The 19,664-nt window shown below is 38.6% G+C and overlaps 2 protein-coding genes across 5 annotated transcripts in view; both read left to right on the top strand.

Moving 5' to 3' along the window:
- Positions 1 to 19,664, top strand: part of LOC134742439 (speract receptor-like) — a 347,982-nt gene that overhangs the window by 186,182 nt on the left and 142,136 nt on the right. The gene's annotated exons all lie outside the window — the stretch shown is intronic.
- Positions 18,597 to 19,664, top strand: part of LOC134742474 (sterol O-acyltransferase 1) — a 44,272-nt gene continuing 43,204 nt past the window's right edge. The window contains exon 1 of one of the 4 annotated variants that reach the window (XM_063675672.1): positions 18,597 to 18,615. The gene's annotated coding sequence lies outside the window, so the exon portion shown is untranslated. Of the gene's footprint in view, positions 18,616 to 18,656; positions 18,795 to 18,978; positions 19,130 to 19,664 lie in introns of those variants that run through there. The other 3 variants (XM_063675670.1, XM_063675671.1, XM_063675669.1) reach the window with 3 other exon arrangements.

Raw genomic sequence — 19,664 nt, 5'->3', positions numbered from 1 at the left:
AAATCGGGGGTGCTGAATTCATTTATGGTATCAACATTGACACCTTTCCGAAGTAAAAACATATAAACTTTAAACAAATGACTTTTTTTAACTCCTCTTCACGCTTAAACCGCTGAACCGATTTAGTTGAAATTTGGTAAATAGGTGTTTTAAGTCCCGAGACAGGATATAAAATAGTTTTTATCTCAAAAATCATACTTTGAAGGTGTGAAATTTGGTGTGAGGGGAATTCAGCTTCTTCGCCGAAGTTGAATTCCTGAGATTAATACTGTTTAAATTTAGGTTTGAAGTCATGTTTGGTATCATTATCAACTAAATCAAACATGAAGACCATCCCAAATATTATTTAAATAGGTGCAGCGGTTATTGATTCCCCATACAAATTTCCACCCCACTTTTCACACCCTTAAAAGATGATTTTGGTTTTAAAAACTATCCTATGTACTGTCCCGGGACTCAAACCATCTCTATACTAAGTTTCAACGATATCGGTTCGGCGGTTTAAGTTTTACAAAAAATATTTTTTTTTTTTTTTGTTTTAACTTAGTAATGGTGTCAATGTTGACACCACATGGGACTTTTGATATGTTCACCTCCTAACTAGTCCAAACTAAACTACGAAGTCAAAAATTGTGTTCCAAGCATTTCCCTCTATACCTTTTTTTGGGCATTTATTTCCTGGCCTAGTTATAATATGGGTAAGTAAATACTTAAAACAGATTAAGTTTATTTTGTTAATTAGCAAATTTGTTTTTATTTCAACCAATGATAGAAAATAGCATCAAATATATATTTTTTAAATAATACTGTCCAAGATGTAATTTAATATGGTAAGTAAATATTGACCTGTCTACACTTCGAAAAATTAACAATCCTATAAGATACAGAATACATTAGTTACGCTTTATTTTTTACCATAAGTCGTAAATGGAGCGCAAGGCAAACAAACTCAAGTGAAGTGATTCCGCTCACATTCGAGAGTTCCCTCGCGTCCATTTCTCATTTCAGATCGGTGCCCCCGGCCCTAATACGCGCTAACATATTCCGTAAATCGGTCTCACGAGTGGGACCAAATAAATGCCCTCTATGAGTAGCATGGCTAATACAGATACAGGTCGTCAGATATCAACGCGACCAATTTACGGAAAATATGTTCTTTTTCTCAGCATAGCGTCCAAGACCGCTGGACACATGCTTCTCTCATGGATTTCCATGTTGTCCTGAATGCGACGGTTTTATGCCAGGTCCGCCCTGTTGTCTTTTTAATGTCGTGCGAACTTGTGCATTGTGGTTTCCCGTCATCTTCAGAAACGGTCGACTGTAAAACAAAATGTCAGTCGGGTTCAAATGATCAGATGATACCTATATATGTATGTACTTATATGCACGATGAGAAGATGCACTCAACTGTATCTAGTGCAGGCTCTACATATTAACTGGTCACTGAGCATTCCTGTTTTATGCACCCGCTCTTGGCCTTTTCCTTGGACATCATATAGAAAGCCGTTAAACGAGTTGTTTTTTTTTAATGCAAATATTGTATGAAATAGGGGGAAATGCGTTTATCACACAAATAAATTACAAGTTAGAAAAAAACAACTTAAAGATGCTTGAGGATATTAAAAACTAGATTAAATAATAATACTAAAAATAAAAGTAGTTCACAAATAAAATTAACTTAAAAATACTTACGTAAAGGGACTCTACATTTTGCCCCCCCGAGCAAGGTGCCCATCGCGAAGGCGGCATTCCCACGCTGGATTGCGATGGCCAATCTTTGCGCGAGAAAGCCGCCTGCGCGATGGTCACCTGTGGCCTCCCTTAGGAGTTTGCTGAGCGCCTTGTGAATCCCCCGTCCCGTCGGCCTTACCCCACGGGTCTATAGTGTCTCGACGCCAAAGGCTACAACCTCGTAGTGTGCTTCGATTCAGTGCCGTTCGAAAAGTTAACATTTAAAATAAATTTCTACCTAATAGTAAAAATATTTAGAATAGGTAACGAATTCAGTATACGAGTAACGCTAATTGAAATGTACGGAATAATTGAACGATTGGTGCATATTTTAACAGTTGAATATTGAAATGTAGGGACCATCGGGTCTCGGGCTATATTAATGACGAACGGGCGGACGTTAACGTTACTGTTATAAACGGATGGTTCCCATGTACATATTTGCATAGATTTGAAATTAATTTTGAAATTGGTGTCTCGTGAACTCGTGATGCGGAGTAGACAGCAATCAATTAGTTTAATATTATCACTTTAATAACTCTTCGTTATTGTTTGAATACATCATATTTGGTGACTTAGTAAGTTTAAGATCTGCTGTGGAGAAAGCTGGGAGAGTCTAACTTGCCGGTCGGAGTGATTAATATTTTTATTTAAATATTGGTATAATAACCAAATAAATAATGTTCGATGGGCCGATAGGCTCTCCGAGCCTTACAGGTTACAATGTGGGGTCAGGCAGGGTGGGTTGACTTCACCGAAGTTAATATTGTCTTCGGTTACCGCGATAGTTACTCATGAAATAAAACTATGAAAACGGATTATATCGCGTATATTGAATTTATAATACATCCCGACGTTTCGAACTCTTTACAGCGTTCGTGGTCAACGGGTGACTGAGGAAAAATTACAAAATGCAAAAATACCCACATACTAAAATAATTTTTTATTTATTTTATTTTATTTCCACACATACAATTATCATTACGGGATGAACCCAATGCGATAATTTAGCAAAAAGTTAAATGTATAAACATACAAAATACAAGTACCTATATCTAACAAATCATTTTATTCCTACATAACTACCTATTCAATATAACAAAGATTTAATAATGCTACTTTTGTGAATTCACTCATCGTACATGAGAATAGGTCTATATGCGTGGCTATGAGGTTCAGGGAACGCACGGCGCGCGCCATCGGCGCCTCGCGCAGCAGTTTGGTGCGCCCGCGCGGCACGGCCAGCAGCTCGGGCTGACGGCGCGCCCCGCAAGTGCGCGGAACACAAATACCCACCGACCCCAATATATCCGCATTGTATATCTTACCCCTAAGCAGCTTAAAGATATATGTAACGAGTGCTAGCTCCCTTCTGACTTTCAGCTGATTGTATCCGACCATGCCTAAAATAAACAACGTCGGATACATCAACGGATAAAACGGGTATACGCCGTATTGCCTCATATACATATACCTAATAAACTTATTTTGTATCCGCTCTAACATAAAAATATACTTTGCTTCGTGTGGAGCCCATATTTCAGCATTGTACTCTAACTGGCTTCTGACCAACGCATTATACAGAGATGTTATAGCCTTCGTATTTGTGAATCCATTAGCCATCCTTAGTACAAACCCTAGATTTCTGAATGCTTTTTTACATATATTCGAAATGTGATTTCGAAACGTTAACTCAGTGTTAAAACTAACTCCTAGATCCCTTACTTCTGTGACTCTAACCATTAAATCTCCATCTACCTTATAACTATTTTGAATGGGAGTACGCGCCCGAGAGAAAGAGATAGTCATACATTTTTTGGTATTAAACTGTAAAAGATTTTTCTTGCTCCACTGTACGACTCTGTCGATATCCGCCTGCAACGTTTTACAGTCATCATCACTATTTACCGCCAGGGACAACTTAAGGTCATCTGCGAATAATAAACACTTAGCATCTTTTACTGTTTTAGGCAAGTCGTTTATCATTAATAAAAATTCGAGAGGCCCTAAATTGCTACCCTGACTTACGCCTGATCTAGTAAAATAAGGTTTCGATCTGTGCCCTTCATATTCTACATATTGCTGTCTGTCCCTCATATAGTCTGCAAAAAAATTAAGTAAGTGTGGGGTGAAACCGAAGCCTGCCAACTTTGACAGCAACACGTCGTTATCGACGAGATCGAAAGCTTTTTTAAAGTCAAAGTAAGCAGTATCGGCTTGACCCCCACTATCTACTATAGGTATTATCTGCGCTACGTGACTCAGAAGATTGCTGGCTGTACTTCGTGTCGGACGAAACCCGTGTTGCGCATCCGTGAGCTGCGCGCTCACCTGCTCATACACTTTTTTGTGAACAGCCGATTCAAATACCTTTGCCGGCGTCGACAGAACCGCCACCGGTCTATAATCCTCTGCCTTATCTTTTGATCCACCTTTCGGTACCGGTATCACTCGAGTCATTTTCCAAATTTCTGGGAACACTTCTAGCTTAAGACAGTGGTTAAAGATGTGCAATAGCGGCTCCGCCAGCACCATTCTACAGTCCCTAAATACGTACGAGGGAATACCATCCGGACCAGAAGATTTTTTTGGCTTAAGTAGTTGAAGGGCTGTCCGCACGTCCTGTATATCTAGCCTGTCAACCTGAACCCGCGCCGCGCTGTTCTCAGTGCCCGCTGCCATTATTGCGGCGCTTACCTCTAACTTTGGCTCCTCCACGCTGTACACGGAGTGAAAAAACCTAGCAAATTCACTACTCACTTGTTCCCTGGGCATAGGTTCCCCATTCATTAGTATTGTTTTCGTATCTCTGCTGCTTCTTTTAGATTTCATATAATTCCAAAATGATTTAGGATCTTTTTCCATATGACTTTGTACCCGATTTCGATAATGTTCATGCGCTTGCTTAATCAGATTTTTCAATCGAGCCCTGCACTGAGTAAACGCTTTGTAATCTACGGTTGATTTACTAGATTTATACTTTTTATGAAGAGTAGCTTTAACTTTGATATTCCTAATAATCTCACCCGTGTACCACTCAGGATAGATGCACAATCATAGACTACAAACTTTAAGGCTGGTTGTACATGCAAAATCGGTTCATAAGGCTAGTTATACACTATAATTATTTTTCAAGTAAAGATATATATATATACGCGATAAAAATAAACTATGCCGGCTCCAACCCTACACCACGGACCCGAGAAGATTTAATTCCCTCCTAAATTGTAGGAGGGTATCCCAATATGGGACCGGCAACAAACTCGGCGGGACACATATTTTCAAAACATCAGAATGTCCAGCATCATCCAACACTACGGTCTCACAGTCTATGTCTCGCTTGCTCCTTTATCAGGTGGACTACAGGATCCCAAGCTGGTGGTAGAGAAAAGCCATCTTCCCTATTAAAGTTTGGATATTTCTTAATCTCAATGGCCTCGCGCAGCATTCTGGGTATGTAACGCTTCTCCTTGGCAAGAACCAGAGGCTTATCAAACTTGATTGAGTGATTGGCTTTATCCATGACATGCTCACAGACAGCAGACCTAGGTCGACGGTGCTTGACATCAGCTATGTGTTCCTTCACCCGAGTGGAAATGCTCCGTTTCGTCTGCCCGACATATGATAGGCCACACTCACAGTCCAGCCTGTACACTCCTGCAGTCTGTAGAGGGGTATTGCATTTTACAGGCCTCAGGAATTGTGACATCTTCTTCATTGGCTTGAAATATGTTTTTATAGAAGCACGCTTCAAGATGTGGCTGATCCTGTCCGTGACCCCCCTGACAAAAGGCAGAATGGCAGGCCTGCGCTCGACTGTGGGGATCTTAATGTGGGACCTCTGGTTGACCCGCGGTATCCTGAGCTCGTTTGCCTGGAGCGCGCGCCTGGCATGCTGGAGCTCCGCGGCCAGATGCTGGTCATCACATATCCTCTGGGCTCTCTGAAACAAAGATTTGCCTACTGTAACAAGTTGACTGGGATGGTGATGCGATTTGCCATTTAAGTACCTATCAGTATGAGTAGGTTTCCTATACACAGTGCGACCTAGGGTGTTATCAGGATTTCTTTTTACCAATACATCTAAGAAGGGGAGAGAACAGTCTTTTTCCAACTCCATAGTAAATTTTATTTTGCTATGGATGGAATTTAGGTGATCCAAGAAAGTTGAAACACTACTTTTTGGAAGTATAGTAAAAGTGTCATCTACGTATCTTTTAAATATCTTCGGTCGCACAGGAGCCAATGAGAGTGCCCTCTCCTCGAAGTCCTCCATAAAGATGTCAGCGACTACTGGAGACACCGGAGACCCCATGGCCACGCCGTCGACTTGAAGATAGAATTCACCATTCCATAGCAAGTAGCCAGATGTAAGGCAATGTTCCAACAGCTTAGCATATTCCTCTGACATGTTCTGCTCACATAACCTCTTCTTGACAATTTCAATGCAGTCTTGTACCGGTAGGCTTGTAAATAGCGACTGGACGTCAAAACTGACCATGATCTCATCATCAGTCAATGTTAGGTCTTTAATCTCACCGATGAAATGGTAAGAATCCTTTGTATGCGTGCTAGTGTTACCACGTAATGCTGAGAGGGCTCCCGCGAGGTATTGAGCCAATTTATATGTGGGTTTTTCAAGCCAATGAAGAAGATGTCACAATTCCTGAGGCCTGTAAAATGCAATACCCCTCTACAGACTGCAGGAGTGTACAGGCTGGACTGTGAGTGTGGCCTATCATATGTCGGGCAGACGAAACGGAGCATTTCCACTCGGGTGAAGGAACACATAGCTGATGTCAAGCACCGTCGACCTAGGTCTGCTGTCTGTGAGCATGTCATGGATAAAGCCAATCACTCAATCAAGTTTGATAAGCCTCTGGTTCTTGCCAAGGAGAAGCGTTACATACCCAGAATGCTGCGCGAGGCCATTGAGATTAAGAAATATCCAAACTTTAATAGGGAAGATGGCTTTTCTCTACCACCAGCTTGGGATCCTGTAGTCCACCTGATAAAGGAGCAAGCGAGACATAGACTGTGAGACCGTAGTGTTGGATGATGCTGGACATTCTGATGTTTTGAAAAGATGTGTCCCGCCGAGTTTGTTGCCGGTCCCATATTGGGATACCCTCCTACAATTTAGGAGGGAATTAAATCTTCTCGGGTCCGTGGTGTAGGGTTGGAGCCGGCATAGTTTATTTTTATCGCGTATATATATATATCTTTACTTGAAAAATAATTATAGTGTATAACTAGCCTTATGAACCGATTTTGCATGTACAACCAGCCTTAAAGTTTGTAGTCTATGATTGTTCATTATTTTAGTATGTGGGTATTTTTGCATTTTGTAATTTTTCCTCAGTCACCCGTTGACCACGAACGCTGTAAAGAGTTCGAAACGTCGGGATGTATTATAAATTCAATATACGCGATATAATCCGTTTTCATAGTTTTATTTCACCGAAGTTGTTCAATGTATATGTGAACGCGCTGATCGTCGCGCTCAGCAATCAACATGTCGGCTGCCACATAGATGGCGTGTGTGTTAATAACCTAGGCGCGTAGCCAACGTGCCAATCGTTAACGCTCCGTAGCGTATCGTAGTCATCTCTCTCTATCACTCTTCCCTACGTGCGACAGTGACAGTTGCGTTTCGTTCGCTACGGAGCGTTAACGGTTGCACGTTGGCTACGCACCCTGAGCTACGCGGACGACATGGCGCTGCTGAGCGCGTCGGTCTGCGGGATAAGGAGACTGATTCGAATATGTGAAGACTATGCATCTAGTCACGGTCTGATATATAACTCTAAAAACAGTGAAATAATGGTTTACAGGTCTGGGACACGTTTACCAGAAAATGTGCCTCCAATTAGGTTGAATGGGGTCGAACTTAGTCATAGTCAATTGTGCCTAATTTGAAATCCTTGATATTTTTATTATTTTTAACTTATTTATATTATTTTAACTTTTTGGACAATGATTTTATAATAATGTTATAATTTTATTTTAATTTTAAGTAAATTATTGTTTTTAACTGAATAGAAATAATTTAAATGTTTTATTCTGATTTTGATATGGTTGTTTTCTTTTCATAAATGTCAGGAATGTTCAAATATTTCAAAATGTCTTTACTGTTTATTATTTTATTCTTAATTCTGCTTTTAACATTGTGATATGATTGTGTTGGACCTATGCTGTCTTGAACAAATGGATTTATTATTATTTGTATCTCCTTGGATATCACGGGCCTATAAATCCCAGTATTTTGATAGGCTTGCGTGGAGATATCCAACTATATGATCCAACACGTAGAGGCTCCTTGGAGAGCTTTAATGTCATGTAGAATACCTGCTGGAACCCGTTCACAGGTGCAACAGTAGACACCCATGAACCAGTCGCAGCAGACATTGGGACTATTGTAGAAAAAGTGAACAGTATATTACCGGTCTATGGATTGAAGTTTGGGTGGACAATGAGACTGGGCTATTGTAAAGAAGTCCGGACACCTGCCATAACAATGTTAAAACATGTTATCGAGGCAGGTGGTGACTTGCCGCTGACTAGATGGGCCCCTGAAACTGTCGTCGTGAAGACGACCAGGAGCAACACCGGTGTGAGCGACTCAGGGGTGTCGAGAGGTGTGCGCCGCTTTCTACCCAGTGCGGCTGTTAACAGCCACTGTGCCAACTCGCGTCTTATGCATCTTTCACTTCCACCCCTGGAACATATAGCTCTTACGACTCCCTTCTGGACGGCCAATGAAGGCAAGCCAGAGCTGAGAGTCCTGCGGGTCCCCTTGGGGTCCACTCCGACCGACGAAGACACGCCGGAGACGGAGACGGAGACCTGACCGACTCTCTGGAGCACTCGGGTCCGTGGAGTCGTCACTCCCCAACAGCTCGCCACAAGCTGCACTGCGAGCTAATTATTATTATTATGACTTTTATTTGGAATTTCTTTTTATTTTTAATCTTCAGAATCTCGAGGAAGGACGTTTTCAAACCTTCAGGATCTTTTTGGGTTCCGTACCCAAAGGGCAAAAACGGAACCCTATTACTATCCGTCCGTCTGTCTGTCTGTCCGTCTGTCTGTCACCAGGCTGTATCTCATGAATCTATAGCTAGCTGGCTGTAGCTATCAAGCTAGACAGTTGAAATTTTCACAGATTATGTATTTCTGTTGCCCTGGTTTCTATATGGTGGTGGTTGGTGGTAAAAAATTTTTTTTTTAAATTTTAAACTGTTTATTTTTATAAAAAAGCACATGTAATATTTAACTTAACTACTAATCTTAAATTAAAAAGATTTTTTGAGTTAAGGAGTCTTATCTTATATTCAATATTTATACATATAATTTTTTTCTAGGTACATAGGTCATATATTAAATTAAGCGATTTCGGTAGACTGGCCTCTTATTTTAATTAAGTATTTTTTAATAATATTTCTTGCTTGTTTACTCGTTCGTCCTTCTATAAGTGTTAATAATTCCTCTGAAAATCTATTCAAGGTACTCGGTAAGATGTACTTCCACACTCTTTGCCCGTATACATTGTTTGTTTTTTCAACTTCAAATGTCGGAAGGTTCGCTAGGTTACGTAATCGCGCAGGTCGTGTTTTTTTCCTTAATTCTGTTATATGGTTATAGTATTGGGTTATAATGGCTAAATCAACCTTTTCAAACACCGTTAGCACTTTGCAGTATTTGAATAGATTTTCATAGTTATTTTTGAATTTATATTTGATTTTTGTAGGTACAATCGTTTTAAGTAGACGTAATTGTAAGTTGTAAATGTCGTTTAGATATGTTTTGTATGTTCTTCCATAACTTTCTAAACCGTAACTTATGAGGGAATCGGCCATTGACATGTACAAAAGTCTTAATGTAGTGTAGGGAACTTTGTTTTTAAGTATAAATAGTTTTGACAGAATAGCTCTAAGTTTGTTACAAACATGATTAATATGTGGATTCCAGTTGAATTTCTGGTCTATTTTTAGTCCAAGGTAGGTGTGTTCCTGTACAATCTCCAGGTGAGCACAGTTACAGGCCGCACGGGGCATGTGCATACATTTATGTTCGTGGGCCACGATTTTTGGCGTTATGGTTACATTTTTATAAGGTGAGTGTATATACATAAGTTTCGTTTTAGAGTAATTTAGCCATAAACCTAGATCGTGGGCCCATTTGCACAGTGCATCAAAGTCATTTTGCATCATATCCTGTGCAGTCTCCAAGTCCTCGTGGGACGCGAACTGATATACGGATCCATGTTGGAATATATGATACATATCATTAACGTATAATAGATATTCCGTCGGAGCTAAAATTGAGCCTTGTGCGGTGCCGCATAAGGTCGGATTAGGTCGCTTTGTTCGCCTGCGATGCTAACCGCGTTGTGTCTGTTACTATGATAATTTTTTATGAGATCCAGCATGGGTCCTTGTATACCATTTTGTTTTAGTTTTTCATAAAGTGTACTGTGACATAAAGTATCAAATGCCTTAGAAAAGTCGATCATTATGGCGAGTACATGGTGTTTTTTATCTAGGTAGTCATTGATTTCATCAGTGAATAAGGACAGAAGTTGCGACGTACTTTTATTCCGCTGGAAACCAAATTGCTTTTCGTGTATTATGCCGTTACTTGATAGGAATGTACTTATCGAGTTACCTAGGTATTTTTCTATAATTTTATCTATGACCGATAAAATTGTTATCGGCCTATAATTATTAGTATCTGTGTAACTACCTTTTTTATGTATGGGTCTTACAATTCCCACTTTTAACTTATCAGGATATGTAGATTTTGCTATCCATGATTTTGGTGTTGATATCAGTCAATATTCAATTCCACAAAAGTGGTTCCAGTAGCAGGCGTTCGCTGGAAGAAATACCTTTTAACAAAATATTCTAATAAGATAGTTAAAAAAAGTGATTACAGGAACGTAAACCCGAACATGAAATTTACCAGTATTAGAGAGTTTACTAATTTTGAAACAGTTTTACAAAGGCTGTTCCAATTTATCGCGCATATTTAACGAAGGTAAATGGATTCGTAACAGTCTAACAGTTCATTGTTATCTCAATAAAATCTAGCTCACCGTTATCCACATTTGTTTATCTTATTACAGGTACCTAGGACTTTGATTCCAGGAGTGGTGGACTATTTATGTTTCAATTCTCCGAGTACTATCGCGCTAGGACGTTATATTACATACACAGTATGATTGTAGCAACTTTTCATGACTGATAAAAACTTTAAACAAAGTTTTTGGGTTTCAATTTTATAGGCAGACATAGTGATTAATAGGAATAATAGGTAAACGATTCAGCGCACAGCATTACTATACCAGGCACCAGCGCGCTAACATACCCAAATAAGTAGCATTGATGAATATATTATGCTCATCTTATTAGTGGCGGATGACAGAGTCACAGAAATTCGACGCGCATGCGAAGTATGCACACGGTAGTAACATCTTGAAGGAATTCTTAGCGTCACTTTGTAAATTAGGGCACCTACTCGAAAATACCGATAAGTAGGTACCTACCTAATACCTCTATCTTAGCCCAATATGAAAGACGAGTAGAGTAGAAAGCTGACCTGACAGGTAGTTTCATAAAGTTGATGAATAGTGCACAAAAGAAAATATATTATTTTGTATTATATTATTTTCTGCTCACCTTTGATAACTAACTAGATGTGTCAACAGGTATTCTCTAGAGCTCGACCGATGGAATACTTTGTTCGCAAAAACTGCCTGCCCTCGGAAAATGACAATTTCTTCATTCCCAAAGCGTGGACGCGTCCTGAAATTATTGTTTTTGAACCCAATGGAACCTTTCAACATCATTAATAAAACATAAATAAGTTAGTAGCTAGTTTTAGACAGGGAAGGGCTTCATATGTACTTGATAATATTATTTATTATACAGCTGGATACTTTATAAGTTACTTAGGTATATATAAAAATAAGTTTGTTCAGAAATGTCATATCGCCTTCTTATTGGCTTACAAAATGTTGAACTGGCAATTATCGTAACATTTTTATTACCTATTTTGTTTTCTAATTGTAAATGAGTAGTAATAAAAATCCATTGCATGAAAATCACATTTTTTTATTATCAAATAAGCTTGCTTTCATACGATGGCCTAGGATGTAAATTGTGTCACTGAACACTTCGCTTAGGGAATACCTAAGCTTATAGGTGTCGTAAGAATCGAGCACAGGCTTCAGCGGCGATTGGCATGAATGCCCAAGGCCACGAGCATCGGCAGAGGCTTCGTCCGCTTACTGAGCACCCGTCCAACGCCGTCTATATCCGGTATTATTATGCAAATATTCCTCAGCCCAGTTAAGCGATAACACTATTTTCGAAAGAAACAAACGATGCCCTAAACTTTGTATGCCTACGGATCCCTCAGACACAGACTGCTATATTTTATTAGGTGTCATAAAGTATATGATTGAAAGGAATAAATATACACATATTGCACACTGTCGTTGTTATCTGGTCTTCCATATACGATGATAAATAGACGTAAAAAAATCGTAAAGCTGTATCAGCTATAACTTTGACACTTTTATTACGATCGCTACCTATTCTCTTTATTTATATCGGATAAAGTATTGTGACATCTGGATGCGATACGAACTGTCACGATTGGTAATTAATTATACTTACTTCTCCGAACTATTCAACTTTCGTTAGGTTATCGTCATATTTATTTGAGTTAAATTGTTTAAAAAAAAATGTTATAATTGCAACATTGATACTATCTTTATGTTATCACTAGGTTATTAATTAACAATTCCTGGGACAGGTCAAAGTGTTAATGCAACTTTGTTGTGTCGTCAATAGAAAGTTGTAACTTGATCTTGCTTGAGCTACTTTATGGGTTCTAGTCGTAAATATGTAACGCTCACAAAGCACAGCGGAATTTAAATTGAATATACACTACAGTTGGATATAGTGAAGTCCTGTGCAACCTGCTGACCTTTAGCGGCATTCAAAGTGACAACTCAACGACAAAACTCAACTTCAACCAAATACTAGTGAAATGGCGTAAACTATAAAATGAATTATCACTTGCCATTACTGAGAAGCTTAGGTACCTTAAGATGACCCTCAATAAATCTGTATAAAAGTAATAGCTTGTACTTAAACCTGGGCTAGATTACCCGGGCCGAGACTATAGTTTGTCAAAGGACTGTCTCATTTCAAACATAGACAGAGAGACTCATACTATCTTTGTCTTACACTAGTACTAGCACACAAAAGAAAAGGATGACTATAGTTTTTCTTGTTTTTATTTACTGCCAATTTGGTTTGACCAACTATATATAACTATACTTATCATATATCATATCATATCATTTATTCCATTGTAATCATGTTCATTTGTACATTCTGGTCTTACATTTTGTTCGTGTAGGTACATGATACCCTGCTAGGGTGTACAATATTGGATCTTAAACTACTTATTTTTAACTTATACCTAGTTTTAATTTCGAGACTTATATAAACTTTTAAATAAGATAAAATTAAATGTCCAAAAAAAAGAACAATAATAATAAGGTAGAAACTAATTCATGCATTAAAGATATTAACAAAATCATTAATAATCATTAATCATAAATTATAGTCATACTCAAATTAAATTTACCAATAAATTATTCATAGTTATCATAAAATTCATAAACAATGGGATTGGCAACTGTCAACGGTTTGCAGAGATGGCGCCATCATAGCTTGCCCCTTTTTCTATGAGATTTGGCTTAAAGGGCTGGCATCCAGAGCATTAAAAAAACAAGAATTTGACACAATTTTAGAGATTGACAGGGCAAGCTATGCTGGCGCCATCTGCTAATTATTTCGACCGGCCAACCCCATTTAATCATTTCGCATTATCCAGACTTTCATCATTAAAAAATTAATCCATTGAATAGTAAATTTTATCTAATAACATTTTCTTTAACTGTTTCTTAAATAATTTATCGCTAACTTCTAGATTCAGAGAATAAAAGCACTTTATTCATTACACGCACACATCGACAGTCAGCGATACTCATCAATTAAAATGAGTCCTTTTTTTTTTTATTACGCAGGGGTAAATGCATTTACGCATCTCACCCCCCGGGCTGGGGAAGCCGGGGGGGGGGGTGCTATGTGGGACTCGCTCCTCCCGTACATCCTCTAACCAGAGGATGGGGAGGAGAATACCCACTAACATCCCCTGCGGCGTCACCCTCTCAGACGTTGTATGGGGGCATCATGGGCTCGCGCATTCATTCTTCCACCATGCCCCCCGACATGAGACAGTCCTGGGCCAAACTATAAGAAAGCTGTAAATGTCGATAGGTTATTGATCTGAGGTCGATAAATCAGTACATCACTATACCAAAAATATAACCTTTCATAGTTAGCAGAAAATTTCGAAAAAATATGCAAAAATCTATACAGACTTGAATGCAAGTAATAATTACATAAACAACATATCGATTTCAATGTTTAGGTCAGGTTCTATAAATTAATGTTTTCAAAATTTAAGAAACTCACCGATTAGAGGTTACCGGTGCGTGCGTATTTTATTTTCTTCCTGTATGCGATTCACAACCCTCGATCACACAAGATGACAAGACATTATCACATAGGGAACAAAACATAGGGTACAAATAAAAACTCAGCACGTTTTCCAACAATCTTTCAGGAATAGCAACAATATAATTAAAATGAAGCAAGATGACCGCTGAAATTCCGCGAAATATTTCAACTAAAATAATACTATGTCAAGTTGTTACAGTTGACACCTAACTGTCAAAAGGGTCGAATGACGAACACATATTTTTATTTGGCTGGATTAAATGACGACCAAAAACAACCATTTGACATTATCCTCAGTTCATCTTGTGACAAATTGACAATAGGTACTGAAAGAAAACGGAAGAACTTGCGATTGTTGTCTCACTTACTCATAGAAAAAAAAATAGCGTGTTGTGAATACGATACCTTTTACCAAGCTCTTATTGTTGCCCGGCTCTATGCTTTAGTTATTATTCTGAGGTATTTACTGACGTTAACTATATTCCTAGTGTCCCCCCCTCACCCCCCCCTGCATATAACCATACACCCAAAGAGTAGTATAATATATAGGAGACACACACATACACCGCACTCGAGGACGCATTTTGCGGGCAGGTCAGTTAGTTTGTCAAAGGACTGTCTCATTTCAAACATAGACAGAGAGAATCATACTATCTTTGTCTTACACTAGTAAAAGTACACTAGCACCCAAAAGAAAAGCATGAGTACCTATAGTTTTTTTGTTCTTATTTACTGACAAGATTTGCTTGACCAACTATAGTAACGTTTGCAAAAAAAAATTCGAGCTGTTAGAGTTAGGTATTTGTACTTAGTATTTGTAACCTGGTATTTAATCATAATGACGGGATTTTATTTTGTTATCTCTCGCGTCGAATTATGGATGGTAAAGAAAGGATGCCAATCTCTTATAGCACAATTGTTGCAAAAGTGACCGCTTTCAGCCATGGAGACTATATAAAGGAGCCAAATCTCTATGTATGATGAAAAGTGTCCATCAAAAAACAGTAATTAGGCGGCGCCACCATACACCGAAATACTACCAAAAACAACCTACGTAATTTGGTCGGGTTATTTGTTGCCTTATATGGTTCATGTTATACTCATGTCCCAGAGCCTAACTAGCGCCACCGGAGAGATTAGAAACTATTATTTAAAGCTGAAAGCGGTCACTTTTGCAACAATTCTGCCATAAGAGATTGACATCCTTTCTATACCATCCATACTTTCAGCTTTAAATAATAGTTCCTAATCTCTCCGGTGGCGCTAGGTAGGCTCTAAGACCAAGGAGTATTGTAATATATAGAAGACTCTATGACATGAACCATAGAGGTATAATAATGTAGAGATGAAATGGGGAGGGGTAGCAAATAACCCGACCAAATTACGTAGGTTGTTTCTGGTATGTTGTCAGGAATGTTAAAACGTGTTTTTAATTTTGTCGCATTGCGTATGTTCTGTCCCTCACGGTCGCACGGGTGCACAACTATATAAATACTAGGTGTATGGTCTAGGTACTTCAGTGTATGGTGGCGCCACCTATTTACTGTTTTTTACGGTCACTTTTTGATACATGAAGATTCGTTTCCTTACCTCTACCTTCCATACGTCGAATAATGGTCCCTATGACAGTTAATTTTTATATGGAGTAGCTGTCACGTAAACGTATGTACTTTTTTTTTTTAAGTTTAGCACATAAATTTTTATTAGCTTTCAGAAAATAATAATACGGTAAAAACATATTTCCTAAAAAAATTTTTAATTAAACCTAACCAAAATAGTACATTTCGATGCTAGTGCGGAAAGTATGTTATTACTTCACGAGTACCGAAATATCTTCCCACGAGCCGTAGGCGAGTGGCAAGACTCGGGACGAGTCAAGAATGACATTTCCGCACGTGTATCGAACGACGTTTTTTTTTTAATACAGTTGCGAATAAATAAGAAAAACAACAAGTAAGGAATAAGAGTTTTGAATGATTCACGGTTAGTTTCACTAGACTTATATTGACCGGGATATAGACCGTGATTACCTTTTGTATTGTTTGTGAGCTCCCGATATTTCGACGCAGTTACATGCATCTTGTTCACAGGTGACTGAAGATAGCGGGTGGGTGTCAAAGTTGTGTAGACCGCGCTCGGTCTACCCTCATTCTTGCGCATCGGCTGCGTTCGCTTTCAAGGTAATCACGGTCTTTATCCCGGTCAATATAAGTCTAACAAGTAAGGAACTTTCGCAGTGAAAATTTTTGGCATTATGAAATTATTATTTTTAGCTGTTATTCGAGTCCAATGTATTTTGTTATTATTATTGAACCCACTTCAATAAATGTTGGCAAAGGGAAACTAGAAGGGCCCTCCACATTCGCCGTGCGCGAATCGCGGCGCGAAGCCGCGAACACGAGTGTGGAGTCTAGTTCGCTAATCAGCGAAATCGATTCCACACTCGCGTTTGCGGCTTCGCGCCGCGTATTCTGGAGCGAACTTAAAACATGCTTGCAGTAAGAAAAAACGCCTCTTCTTTGACAGGCGTTCCGATTCATTCAGACAACTTATTAAGAACGGTTTTTCAATATTCAATATAAAAAAAATCAAAGTGTTATAATAATGAAGAGGTAAGTAATAAAATGTAAAATATGTATATTATTCGTAATCTTACATTAACAGTAGGTTTATATGCCATCTTAGTAAGACTAGGCGTCTTTGTTCAGTAGGTTTATATGTTGATTACGACATTTAAAGGAAACTAATATTAACACTCATCAATAAGTAGTCATGAATTGGAACTTGGAACAAGTATAAATTTAAAAATATTGTAAAAGTAAAAAACAATAGTTCGCGAAAACCAACTTTCCGCACGCTAAACAGCTACGTAAAGTAGCACTTTTTGAGCAACTGAATTAAAATAGTACATTTCGATGCTAGTGCGGAAAGTATGTCATTACTTTACGAGTACCGAGATATCTTCTATGCATATTTTTCGTATTCTTACATTAACAGTAGGTTTTTATGTTGATTACGACGTTAAAAGGAAACTAATATTAACAGCCATCAATAAGTAGTCATGAATTGGAACAAGTTAAAATTTTAAAAAATTGGAAAAATAAAAAGCACTAGTTCTCGAAAACCAACTTTCCGCACGCTAAACAGCCACGAACAGTAGCACTTTTTGAGCAACTGTATTAAAATAGTTATTTACGATACAAGTGCGGAAAAGAGGAAATTCGAAACGAGTGGCGATAAATTAAAACACGACCGCAGGGAGTGTTTTAAATTGACACGAGTTGCGAATTACCTATTCGCACGTGTATCGTACAACGTTTTACAGTACATATGGCCCTTTAAACTTTCGACATATGCACGAAAAGTGCTCTTTACGCACTAGGGCGAGAAAGTTGCACCATATGTACTGTAAAAGACTTATCATCATTCGATAAATTAAAATCATGCGTCATTATGATTAAATACCAGGTTACAAATACTAAGTACAAATACCTTATTCTGACGACTCGAAAATATATTGATTTATTTGCAAACGTTACTAACTTTACTGACGTGCCCGTAAAATGCCTCCTCGAGTGCAGTGTAAAACTAAAAAAAGCATCCGTAATATATGCGTGACGATGACAAAAACACTTATTACTAGTAGTTCGCCCCGAACTGAGAATTCGCGGTTCACCAAAAAGAGATAAGATAATGCACCTACGTAGTCGGCAATGGATTAGAACCGCGTGCGATTTATTGCAAGATCTGTGAAGCCCTTGACTGATAGATTTAAGCTTTGGATTTAAGTCACGATAACACACGATCACACACGATAGAGATTAAAATAAACTGTATCTGTGGTAAGTCATCATCTTTCTTGTCAAATAGGTACTTAAATGTATACTTAATGTTTATTTTATTTCGCATTTATCTTGCTGATTATTTTAAAATCGTAAATTAAAAAACAATATTTTAAATGTGTACACCGAGCACTTTCATTTTATACCAAACTCGTCGTCATCCGAAGTTTAACCGTGATTGTGGTTGGTCAGTGCCTCCGTGCTGGAAAACCGTTTTGGGTACTACGTCGGTGGACAGTGTGGACGAGCCATTAGCGAATGACGTAGTGAGTGTTGTGTGCAACCCATCATTTGACAATAATGCCGTAGACGAGGGTAGTTTCTCGCCCCCCCCCCTGCCGCCACCGGCGCCCGCGCCGAGTCATCGGGCGCGGAGGGCTGCGGCTCGCAGTCTGCGCCGGTCCGTCACCGTCAACGCAAGCTCCTGATGACATTCCTCGGTACGGAGTGAAACATGTCGAGCGTTTTTCGACTTAAAATACATGAGTGACCCGTCATTAATATATTTAATAATTATGTCTGTGTCTCACGGAAGTTTTGTTATCCTCTGATAGTTCAGCTTGAAAAACATCGAAATGCCGGGACGTGCCCCTAGCCAGCTGTGAGTTCAAAGTTGAATGTAAGAACTTCACTTCGCTTTGCTCGCTCGTTCAATAAATCATTCAATTTCTATTATTGCATAATAACGAAAAAAATATTCAATCGCTAAAACAGTGATAAGAATTATCAAGCCGATTGTCATTGACTTTTCGCCCATTCCGAATACCTAGTGATAAAAACAACACTGTGCTAACATTGTACCTATTAATGATTAAGTGGTGTAGTAAACACTGTGACGTGGATCACACGCGGGTGCATTTTGCTGTGCACAAGTGATTACTCGTAGTGTATTGCAGTAACTTAAATCGAAAGCTTGACGCTGCACGGTTGACGGTAACTTTCTATAGTATAAATGTAAGTAAAATATAATTTAACAGTGGTATATTTTCTAATAATTAACTGTCAAGTTCAAGTGGAAATCCGTGGTCTCTGCCTACCCCTCCGGGAAATAGGCGTGATTATAATTATGTATGTATGTATGTAATTAACTGGTTACTCCAGTTTGGCGCATTTATAGTATATATGTAACTGTGTAATTGTTTTATATGATTAAATGAATTAATTAATAATAATAATAATATAAACGTGAGATGGGCTAAGACGAGCACCGGGGCAAGAAGAAAACTAACTATGTTCTAAGCAAAATTAACTATGTTCTGAACATCATCTCAGTCTCACCTTATGTGAACGGTCATCGCGTTTCAAAACTACACCTATAAGTATTTTAACATAACAGTTAAATACCATAAACGATTTAAAATCGCTTCCCATTAAACGGAGAAAATGCTTTTGAAGTCCCGTCACGAAAAAAAAGTACTAAATCAGTGAGAGCTGTAAATTTATTGCATTTTTATGTTGTTAAGTGCAGGTAATTCGTTAGATAGCGATT

This window comes from Cydia strobilella, chromosome 6, assembly GCF_947568885.1.
Source record: "Cydia strobilella chromosome 6, ilCydStro3.1, whole genome shotgun sequence".
In the NCBI taxonomy this organism is placed as follows: domain Eukaryota; kingdom Metazoa; phylum Arthropoda; class Insecta; order Lepidoptera; family Tortricidae; genus Cydia; species Cydia strobilella.
This window is presented reverse-complemented; position numbering and strand designations above follow the sequence as displayed.